At 36.3% G+C, this 9,949-nt stretch overlaps 1 pseudogene; it reads right to left on the bottom strand.

Moving 5' to 3' along the window:
* Positions 1-3,025: 3,025 nt before the first annotated feature.
* LOC100918891 lies at positions 3,026-7,365 on the bottom strand (annotated as a pseudogene).
* Positions 7,366-9,949: the final 2,584 nt, after the last annotated feature.

Below are 9,949 nucleotides of genomic sequence, written 5' to 3'. Positions count from 1 at the left end.
TTCTGACTCTGGTAATGAGGTAATCAAGTTAATAAAGAGGCAAGAAGTAGAAAGATCAGATAGAACTAGCAAAATATAGTGTTTCTAAAACAAAGAAAAAAAAAATCTAGGAGACAGAGTGGCCAACAGAATTAATTTTCCAAATTTCAAATGGAGTTTTTAAAAAGACATTACATATGGAAATAATCAAGTCATCAATGAATTTATGGAGAAGAAATTTTAAAAATAACAATAATAACTAGTGCCAGGTACTATGCTAAATATCTTTTAAATACCTCATATAATACAATACCCTTTGGAGGTAGGTGAACAGGGATCAACAGACTCATTGCAAGTCACATAGCTAGTAAATGGTTGAGGCTGAGACTCATGTCTTCTCTACTTCAGACTCTGCACTCTAACTAATGTACCACCCAGATAGAGCATAGATAGATGGACATAGTAGTGAAAGCAAAAGCTAAGATAAGAAGGATCAAGGACAATGTGGAAAGTGAGAAAATAGAATCAATGAACATAGGCAACATTTTTCCCCTTGGAAAAAAATAATTGTTGAATTATTTTCAGTGAAAAATCCATATTAACAGTCCAAGTCAAAATGGAACATTTTTAGGGCCATCAATTGAGAAAGGCAAGGTGTGGTTATCCCAATATGGTTCACATTAGGCAATAGCTTGAAGAAACTATTAAAGGAAGTAAGAGTCTAGAGTAATCAATTGGACAAATCATCTCTTAGATAGATAGATTATAGCAGGTCCAACACCTATAGCTCTAATTAAGCAGCTAGATAAGAACATTGTTCGTAACACAAAATGGTGGGGTTTTTTTTGAAATATTTTTTTGAAAATTTGGCTATAGCAAAGGTGGTAACAGAGCTGAGATATTAGCCATATGGTATAGAAGTGTTAGAGAAGTGCTTTGTTTTTATACTTTTTTGAAGGATTAGGGACACTTAAATATGTTGTAGGGAGATGGGAATGTGTCAGTGAAGAGGGAGAAACTGAAGATCTATTTAAGAAAAATTAGGATTACTTGAACAAGGTCCTAAAGGAGAGAAAAGGAAATAGTTCAGAAAGAGGAACACTCAACTCCCCATTTGCAGTTTTTAGCAAAGATCACAGCAAAAAAAAAAAAAAAAAAAAAAAAACTCTAAATTCAACTTGTCTTCATTTTAACTCCACATGGGCTTAGCAGTGAGGAACTTCCATATAAGCCCATTGACCAACTTTTATTCTGACTTTTCATCCTGCCCAGTTACCCAATTATTACCTTGTTAAGCACATTACCTGCAGTGCCCTCCCCACAGGGGAAGACTCTTCTGCTGTCTATATAGATATAACATGTTCTATATACCTGGCTTAGAACAGTACTGAGGTGTCTCTGTGGTTGCCTGAGAATATATGATGCTCCTTGGTTATTAAAGTAACTAGCTTGCAGGGACATTTCATCTGATATTTGCTGCAGAATCAAGAATAGATTAAGCTTCCCTGACTGTAAAATCTTCTGGGGAGCAAGAAACACTTTTCCCATAGGTAATCAGTTTGCAAGGCAACCTGAAGCATGTCAGAGGCAGAATACTGAAAACTTCAATCAAAAGAGTCCAACCAGGCCTGGAATTCCCTCTATGACATTACTGCCCATAACTTCTAGAAGGAACCAGAGGTTTGAGAGGAGTGAAGGATGTTGATCATTGCCTACAGAGGAGAAGATTGAGGCAGAGATAGTTAGGAAAACAAAAATCCTTTATGCGGTTTGTAAAATATTCCTTTCTGAGAGATCACAGAATTTCAACATAAATCTTTACAACAGCATCCCCAGCAATCTGTCATTCAATTTTCATTTGGTTATAACCATTGCATAACATATAGATAGGAATTCGAGTTTCTCTAATCTGGACTCATGCTTTCATCCTTGTAATCCTTCTTCCTCCCTGAGGCAATGTCAATTGTACATGTGCAGTCATGTAAAACATTTCCATATTAGTTACTTTGTATATAAAGCCTCAAATAAAAGAAAAAAATGAAAGAAAAAAGGATGTTTCTTTCTTGATGTTGAATATAGGAATTATGAATCCAGAAAGACAGTTTTAACAATACTAAATAGTAAAGTTGGTCCATAACAATAAACTTACAAGTATTACAAGAAACCTGTCCCATAGTGTGTTCTTAAAAGGGTAAACTAAGGAGTATTAGAAAACTTCTGAAGTTCTTTGTAATGATAATATTCCATGACTGAAAAAAATTTTAAATATCTCTTCTCAGTCTAACTAATAATCAAATTAACATATCTCCAAATAAAATGATTCCTTTCAATGTGGCTGGGTATCAAGCAGCATAGAGATTTTAACCCCAAGAAGACTTTGATTTAAAGAATTGAAGTCTTAGGAGAGAGCCAGTCTTAAAATCCCTAGGTTACTTTCTGCATTTTTAAAGGGATTTTGTATGTTTATTTTCCCTAATGATTCAATTATTATTGAATACCAGATACCTTAAAACAGAATACTAAAAGAAAGAAGAAAATAACATTTTCCTCCAGTTTGATTCAATTCTACAATTCAAGAGTCACTATTAAATGGATTTTTTTCCCAAGGAGGTACTTGCTTATTGGGGAAGTTTTATTTTCCTTCAGTTCTCTTGGCTCTAATTAAAATGAAATTTTACTTTAGCATTGGGAAGAGATTGTCTACCTGGATGGTTAAGATTCCTTGTATCTATCTTTTAAATGGGTTTCTCAATTTCCAATTTCTTTAAACCAAATACATTGCATATATTTTAGCACAATTACAGACACTCTTTAGGCAATTTTGAAAAAGACTGTTATATAGTGCTCATAAATAACTTGATTAGATGTCTCTTATTCCCTTATTTTGCAAATGCTGCAACTACATTTGCAGCATTTCAAACTAAACTATTCCTCAGCAGAGAACATAAAAAATTATGAATCTAATTTAATAAAGGCCTCAGTGAATAATTATGTTATTACTTTATTTTATTTTCCTCAATTTACTTTTATATATGCTAATATATTTTTAAAAGTATAACTTAGGTTTTTAGTCAAATTTAGCCTCCATTTTTTTTAGAATTAGCCACTTTTCTTATTGCTTTCATGAAATTTTCCTGTACTACAAAATCACGATCAGCACAAATTGCAAACATATCTGCTTCAGTGCAAACATTTTTCAAATCTGCTTCATTAAAGCTATCTGAGAGCTTCACAATTGTTTCATAATGTATTTCTTCATGTTTTGGGATAGAATCTTCATGAATCTTCAATACGTCTAATGTTTCTAGTTCATTTGGTAAATCAATACATATATATATATATATAATCTTCCTGGACACAATAAAGCAGGATCTAATGTGGCTGATCTGTTTGTAGCCATGATAATATTTACTCTGTGTAAAGTATCAAATCCATCCATTTGATTCAGTAAAGTACCCTCAGAAAAACGACAGCCACCAATAGCGTCTCTTTTATCCATGAAAATGATGGATGGTTGGTAATCCCTGTCATAATTGAACACTTCTCTGATCAAACTAGCATTTTCACCAGTACAATAGACAGTTTTATAATAGAACAAGATGCAACTTTAAAAACAATTACAAGCTAGCTGGATCACAACAGCTCTTACCAAAAGTGTTTTTCCAGTTCCTGGTGTTCCATATAGCAAACAACTTTTTGGAGCTATTATTCTTACATGCTAGAATAACTCAGTGTTTATAAGGGTAATTCTATTACCTTTCTCAATTCTCTGATATATTCAGATAGCTTTCCATCTCAGAATAAGAAACATTCCCAGAGTCCTCATGAGACATGTTGTAAACCAGTTGATCAAATTCTCTTGGTAAGTATCTCATGATAGTGTAATCATAACCAGAGCAACTCTTGTTCCTGGTTTCAGCTTAATTTTTGTCAAGCTGATACTGACAACCCACAATGTGTCTTGGTCCATCTGTTGCTTTTACAAGCAATTTTATTTCTAATGGCTTAAGACTTTTCCCACAATCTACCCAAAACTTTGTAAGGCCTTCAGATCATTATCAGATTTTTCATATTGCTTGGTAACTTACCAAGCAATTTTTTTTTCAATTGTTCTCTTAACTCTGCAATGTCCATCCTTCTCCTGGTGCTCAAGCCCTGTAATATTGAGAAGACTATGTTATTATTTTAAAAAGAGATAGTATAGCACAAGGGATAAAAAAGCAACCATAGAGCCAAGATACCCTAGGTCAAGTTCCATTTCTGACACATAATAGCTATGTGAATCTGGCCAAACTATTTAAATTCCCAGTACTCACCACTCCCTAAAAATGCAAGTTAAAGAGAAGAAAAAGATTAGCAAAACTAGAAAGACTTTCCTCACTGGAAGATCTCCTAAACCCAAGAAATTAAAAGTATGGAATCAAGGAGAAGAAAATAGAGGTAAAAGGGAGAACTGGAAAGGTGACAAGTGAGGTTTCAAAGTGAAAAGATGAGACTCACAGTTGTGTGAATATCATTTTTGTTCTAAATAATTCCAGAGTTCAAGTTTGTTACACTACTGAATGAATATCAGCAAATTGGAGATTCTTATTAGTAAAGCCCAGGAAAGCAAAAACAAGGTCAGATAGGTTTCAGCTCAGGGTTCTTACTTGTCAAAATCTATTTGGATATCGATTCTGTCATCTAACTTGTTTAACTATATTGAATTTCACCTTATTAGATTCGAACCAACATTTAAGGTTGTCAGGAACTTTTTTGAATCCTTTGCTACCATCCAGTGTACTACATATTACTCTAAGCTTTGTGTCACCTGTAAATTTGATAAACATACGATCTCTGCCTTTAAGTAAAAATGTTAAGTAACCTAGACTTAAACAAAGAATCTTGAAGTATTCCAATATTCAGAAACCATCCCCTCCCCTCTCTCTCTCCCCCTCTTTTCCTTTCTCCATCTTTCACAATCTGACTGCCCTCATTTTCTCATTCTCATCTACTCTTAGTGAGAATTCCCTCAGCTCCTTAGCTTACAATGACATCATCACCATGTGGTCCTTTTCCCTTGGAAGTGAATGGCAAATGGTACTTTTTTTTTTTAAATCTATAAATGAAAATGAAATGGTCATAATAGAACATCAACTTATTCTCAACTCCATCACACTCCATCCTACCACTATTAAATTCAGCAAGGACCTCTACTCACAAGTTTCCTATAAAGAATACAGCTGGAGGGAGCAGAGCAAAGATGGCAGAGAAGGCACACACAACTTTCTAAGCTCCTTTCATCCCCTCACAACCAACTATTAAATTCAGCCTCAAAAACAGCTCTTCACTGCTTAAATTCATGAAGATCAGAAGCACTACAACTTACCAGTCGAATAAAATCTGGAAGATCGCAAGGAAAGGTTTGTCCTGAGGAGCCAGGAACAGACTAGCACCGGCAGTGAGAGACTAGTGTCCTGAGCAGACCAGGGGGGTGGGGGGAGGGGAGGTGATATCTGTGCCTAGAGAAGTTGTATATATAGAGAGAGATGACTTTGCTGTAGGCTAACTGCTCTGCCTTGATTACAAAGCAGTAAACTGGCAGAGAAATTAAAGCCTAAAGCAGAGGGTACTCTAAAAAACGGCAGAACCTAACAAGATCTGGCTGTAACCACTCAAACCGGGAAGTGACTCAGGCAGACTCTTAACACAGCCCTGCAGCCACATCCTGCAGTTCAGGGATTTTGCAGGGGCAGTTACAAATCTGCATGGCAAGGGGGCATAGCCTGGGCAGCTTCTAATCCGCACAATGGGGGGCTGGCCTGGGGTAATGGAACTTCCCCAGCAGACTGTGCTTCTGGGGCACAGACGCTTCCAGTCCCTGCAGGGCCATTCACTGCTCAGCTGCTAATACCCACAGCCCCAGGGTGTGATTTGGTTTGTGGTAGTGAAAGTCTCACTGCTCAGTGTCTAGCCCCAGGGCAGTCATTATCTCACACAGTGGCGGTTCTTTGCAGGGCACTTTCCCAGCCCTGCCCTGCAGGCCTGAGTTACTTCCCCGTGGAGAATTCTTTTCCCAGAGCACTCCAGTACCTCCCTGCTTTTTGTAGCTGGCTGGTAGGACAGCTACCCATCTATATACCTTTCCCTGCTCTGCAGAGGAAGCTGGTAACCTCCTGGCTCTGAAGGCAGACCCTACAGGCTTTAACAAAATGAGTAAAAAAAAAAATCAAAAAGTTGATTGATAGTTTCTATACAGAAAGAGCAGCTTTTCAACCCTGAAAAGACTAATAGCAGACAGTTTCCAGACAATTGTTGGTCCCCAATACAAAAGGCTCTCCTAAAAGAGACTATTAAAAACCTTAAAAGAGAACTAGAAGAAAAATGGGGAAAGGAAAGAGAAGCTATGCAAGAGAGCAACAGCTTCCTGAAATGTGAATTGGAAAAGGTAAAAAACCCCCAAGAAGTGCAGGGAAACAGGATTTGTGAATTGGAAAAAGAAAATAACTCACTAAAAAAAAAAAATTAGTGAAATGGAAAAAAATTCCATATAGCAAAACAAATCACTTAAAAACTCAATTGGATATATACAAAAATAAGTAAAAAAAAAAAGCTAATGAAGAAAATAACTCACTAAAAATCAGAACTGAACAATAGAAATGACTGATTCATTGAGACATCAAGAATCAGTGAAGTAAAACCAAAAAAATGAAAGATTGGGAAAAATGTCAAATATTTACTTGGAAAAACAACAGACCTGGAAAATAGATCTAGGAGAGATAATCTGAGGATCATTGGACTACCCAAAAATTATGATGAATCATCAAAGTGAACTACCCAGAAGTAATAGAACCAGAAGGTAAAATAGGAGTTGAAAGAATTCATTGAATACCTTCTGAAAAAGACCCTAAAATAAAGAATACAGCCAATATTGAAACTTTTTAATTATGGATGGAGCCAGATGACTAGTGGTATTATTTGGGATCAGAGAGAAGCACAGATGTTGTGAGGCAGTTTCTAACACAGGAAGACCCAATCAGTGCCAGGACTAGAAACAAACATTTTGGCTATCTAAGCATTCACTAAATGACTGATATCCACTTTTTCTTAGATGGCAAAGAGTTTTCAACTGTTATCTAGAAACAGCTTGAGCACATTTTTCATCTAACTGTTCTATTGTCATAAGAACATAATTACCATTCCTTTCCCTTAGGACCTTCATATACAGTTAAAAAAAATAAAGATAAATATTAGTCTAGGAATGTGAAAAGAGCACTATAAATGTACCACTCATTTTTGTTGTTGCAGGTTTTTTGTACCTCCTTCTCTCCCGTCCAACTTGATCTTTGATTTTCTTGTCCGGAGGAACCCTGCTACTGTGAGAAATTCACTTCCAAGACATATCATCCACTCTTATGTGTAATAGAAACTTTTAAAAATGCTTTCCCTACATAGTCAAAGAAGTTCTTATGGCAAGTTTTATACCTCTAGATGCTTACTTGCATAAAATAGAGAAAGAGAAGATCATTGAATTGGGGTTGCAAGTAAAAAAGTTAGAAAAAAATTAAAAACATCTAAGTAAATACCAAATTTGAAATTCAGAAAATAAAAGGGGAGATTAATAAAATTGAAACTTAAAAAAAAAAACTATGGAATTAATAAACAAAAGTAAGACTTGGTTTTATGAAACAACAATGAAATAGATAAAGCTCTAGTAAATTTCATTAGAAAAAGAAGAAAATGAAATTGATAATATTAAAAATGAAAAGAAGGTTCCACCATTGAAGAGGAAATTAGAGTAATAATTATGAGTTCTTTTGCACAGGCTATATGTCAATACATATGATAATCTAAGTGAAATGGAGGAATATTTACAAAAAATTTAGATTGCCCAGATTAACAAAAGAGAACATGAATTACTTAAGTAGTCCCATTATAGAAGAAGAAATTGAACAAGTTATTAATCATTTCCCTAAGAAAAAATTGCCAAGACCAGATGGATTTACGTGTGAATCCTATCAAACATTTAAAGAACAATTAATTATAAACTATGCAAAATATTTGAAAAGATAGGGAAAGAAGGAGTCTTATCAAATTCTTTTTATGACACAGACATGAAGCCAATACCTAAACTAGGTAAGGTCAAAACAGAGAAATAAAATTATATACCAATTTTCCTAATGAATATTGATGCAAAAATCTTAAATAAAATATTAGCAAAGAGATTACAGTAAATTATCCCCATGATAATATACTGTGACCAAGTAAGATTTATGCCAAGAATGCAGGACTATTTCAATATTAGGAAAACTATTATCATAATTGACCATAACAATAACCAAATAATAACCAAATCAATAAACAAATTAACAATGATTATCTCAATAGATAGTAGGAAAAAAATCTGACAAAATTTAAGACCCATTTTTATTAAAAGCACTATAGAGTACAGGAATAGATCGAGTTTTCCATAAGATATTCAGTAGCATCTATTTAAAATCATCAGGAAGCATAATATGTAATGGGGACAAAATAGAATCATTACCAGTAAGATTAGGAGTGAAAAAAAGTTGCCTACTGTGAAGACCGTGTATTTTTAAATAAGCAGGAGTCAGGAATTCAGGTTAGGGGAAAATTGTCAGTCTTTATTCTCAGTGAAGAAGGATCGGGGGTGGAAGAGAATCGGCGATAGCAATGTGTGCAGCTGAGTCAAGAAGCTAGCTAGATCAGCAGCCACACAACCAGCAGCTAGGAGTATCAAACCCAGGCCCAATCTCTCCCAACTTCTCTTCCTGTCTCTCTCTGCCTCCACCCACCAAAATCGTCATTTCCTGTACAACACATCAGGACTTGCTCAGAGAGTGGGCAGGGACCATTCTTTATCCAATCATGTATATTAATAGAATATAGCCCAATTACTATTTAGCCTCACGTACTTGGGCCCTCAGTGCATCAACTCAAACTTCAGCCCATTACATCTCTCGCTTTCTTTTATTTTAGAACACAGGTGGTCATGCCATCCTTGACTCCTCAGGGAGGTCAGAGCCCCCAAGGAGAGGTGATCACACCCTACCTAACTTCTCAGGGAAGGAGGTGAAAGCACCAAAAAGGAGGTGATCACAGCCTCCCTGACTTCTCAGGAAAGGTGGTGAAAGAACTAAAAAGGAGATGATCACGCCTTCCCTGACATCTCAGGAAGGGAGATGAAAAGCACCAAAGGGAAGTAGGGGTTCCTAGCAGGTTTCTGGGCTGAAGGGTCTTATTATGCACAAACCCATCAGCATGGGAGGTATTACACAAGCACATAGCAATAACGCAGAGGCTATTAGGGATGACTCTCCCCACAGTCAGTGCAGGCTCGATGTGGTGTAACAAACATGAATTGTACAGCAAGAGCGGAATAGCAAACAATATAAATCAACATGGTGTTGAAAAGATCACCAGAAGTCCTAGAAGGAGGGTATGTAAACAACGGTCACACATACACCTTCTTCAGCAGCCAAGAGATAGTCCATTGCTTCACATGTCAGGGAATCCAATGATCCCCCTGAGTTTTTGAAGTCCTGCAAAAGTCTTTTTATGTGTTAGGGAATCCAATGATTCCAGCAGATTTTGAAGTCCTGTAACAGTCTTATCATTTCTCAGAGAATCCAATGATTCCTGAGAGTTTTCAAGTCCTATGTCTCAGAGAATCCAATGATTCCTGAGGGTTTTCAAGTCCTACAACAATCTTTGATGTCCATGAGTCAAACGCCATAACTGCCACGCTCTTTCAATGGTGAGCACAATCAGCAACAGAACCACCCGATATTTTGGTCGCTCCTTTGGTTCAAGGGTTGCCGGCTTCTGCGATGGACAAGGCGAATTATGGCTTGTTGGCACCCATCTGATTCCTTCTCCACCTGTAGAGACAAGCAACCCTCCCAAAGCAGTTAGCCTATCTGGTCCTTTCCATTCACCACTTTCTGGGTCTCTCCACATCACCTGGTGA

The sequence above is a fragment of the Sarcophilus harrisii genome, chromosome 3 (assembly GCF_902635505.1).
Source record: "Sarcophilus harrisii chromosome 3, mSarHar1.11, whole genome shotgun sequence".
Classification (NCBI taxonomy): domain Eukaryota; kingdom Metazoa; phylum Chordata; class Mammalia; order Dasyuromorphia; family Dasyuridae; genus Sarcophilus; species Sarcophilus harrisii.
This window is presented reverse-complemented; position numbering and strand designations above follow the sequence as displayed.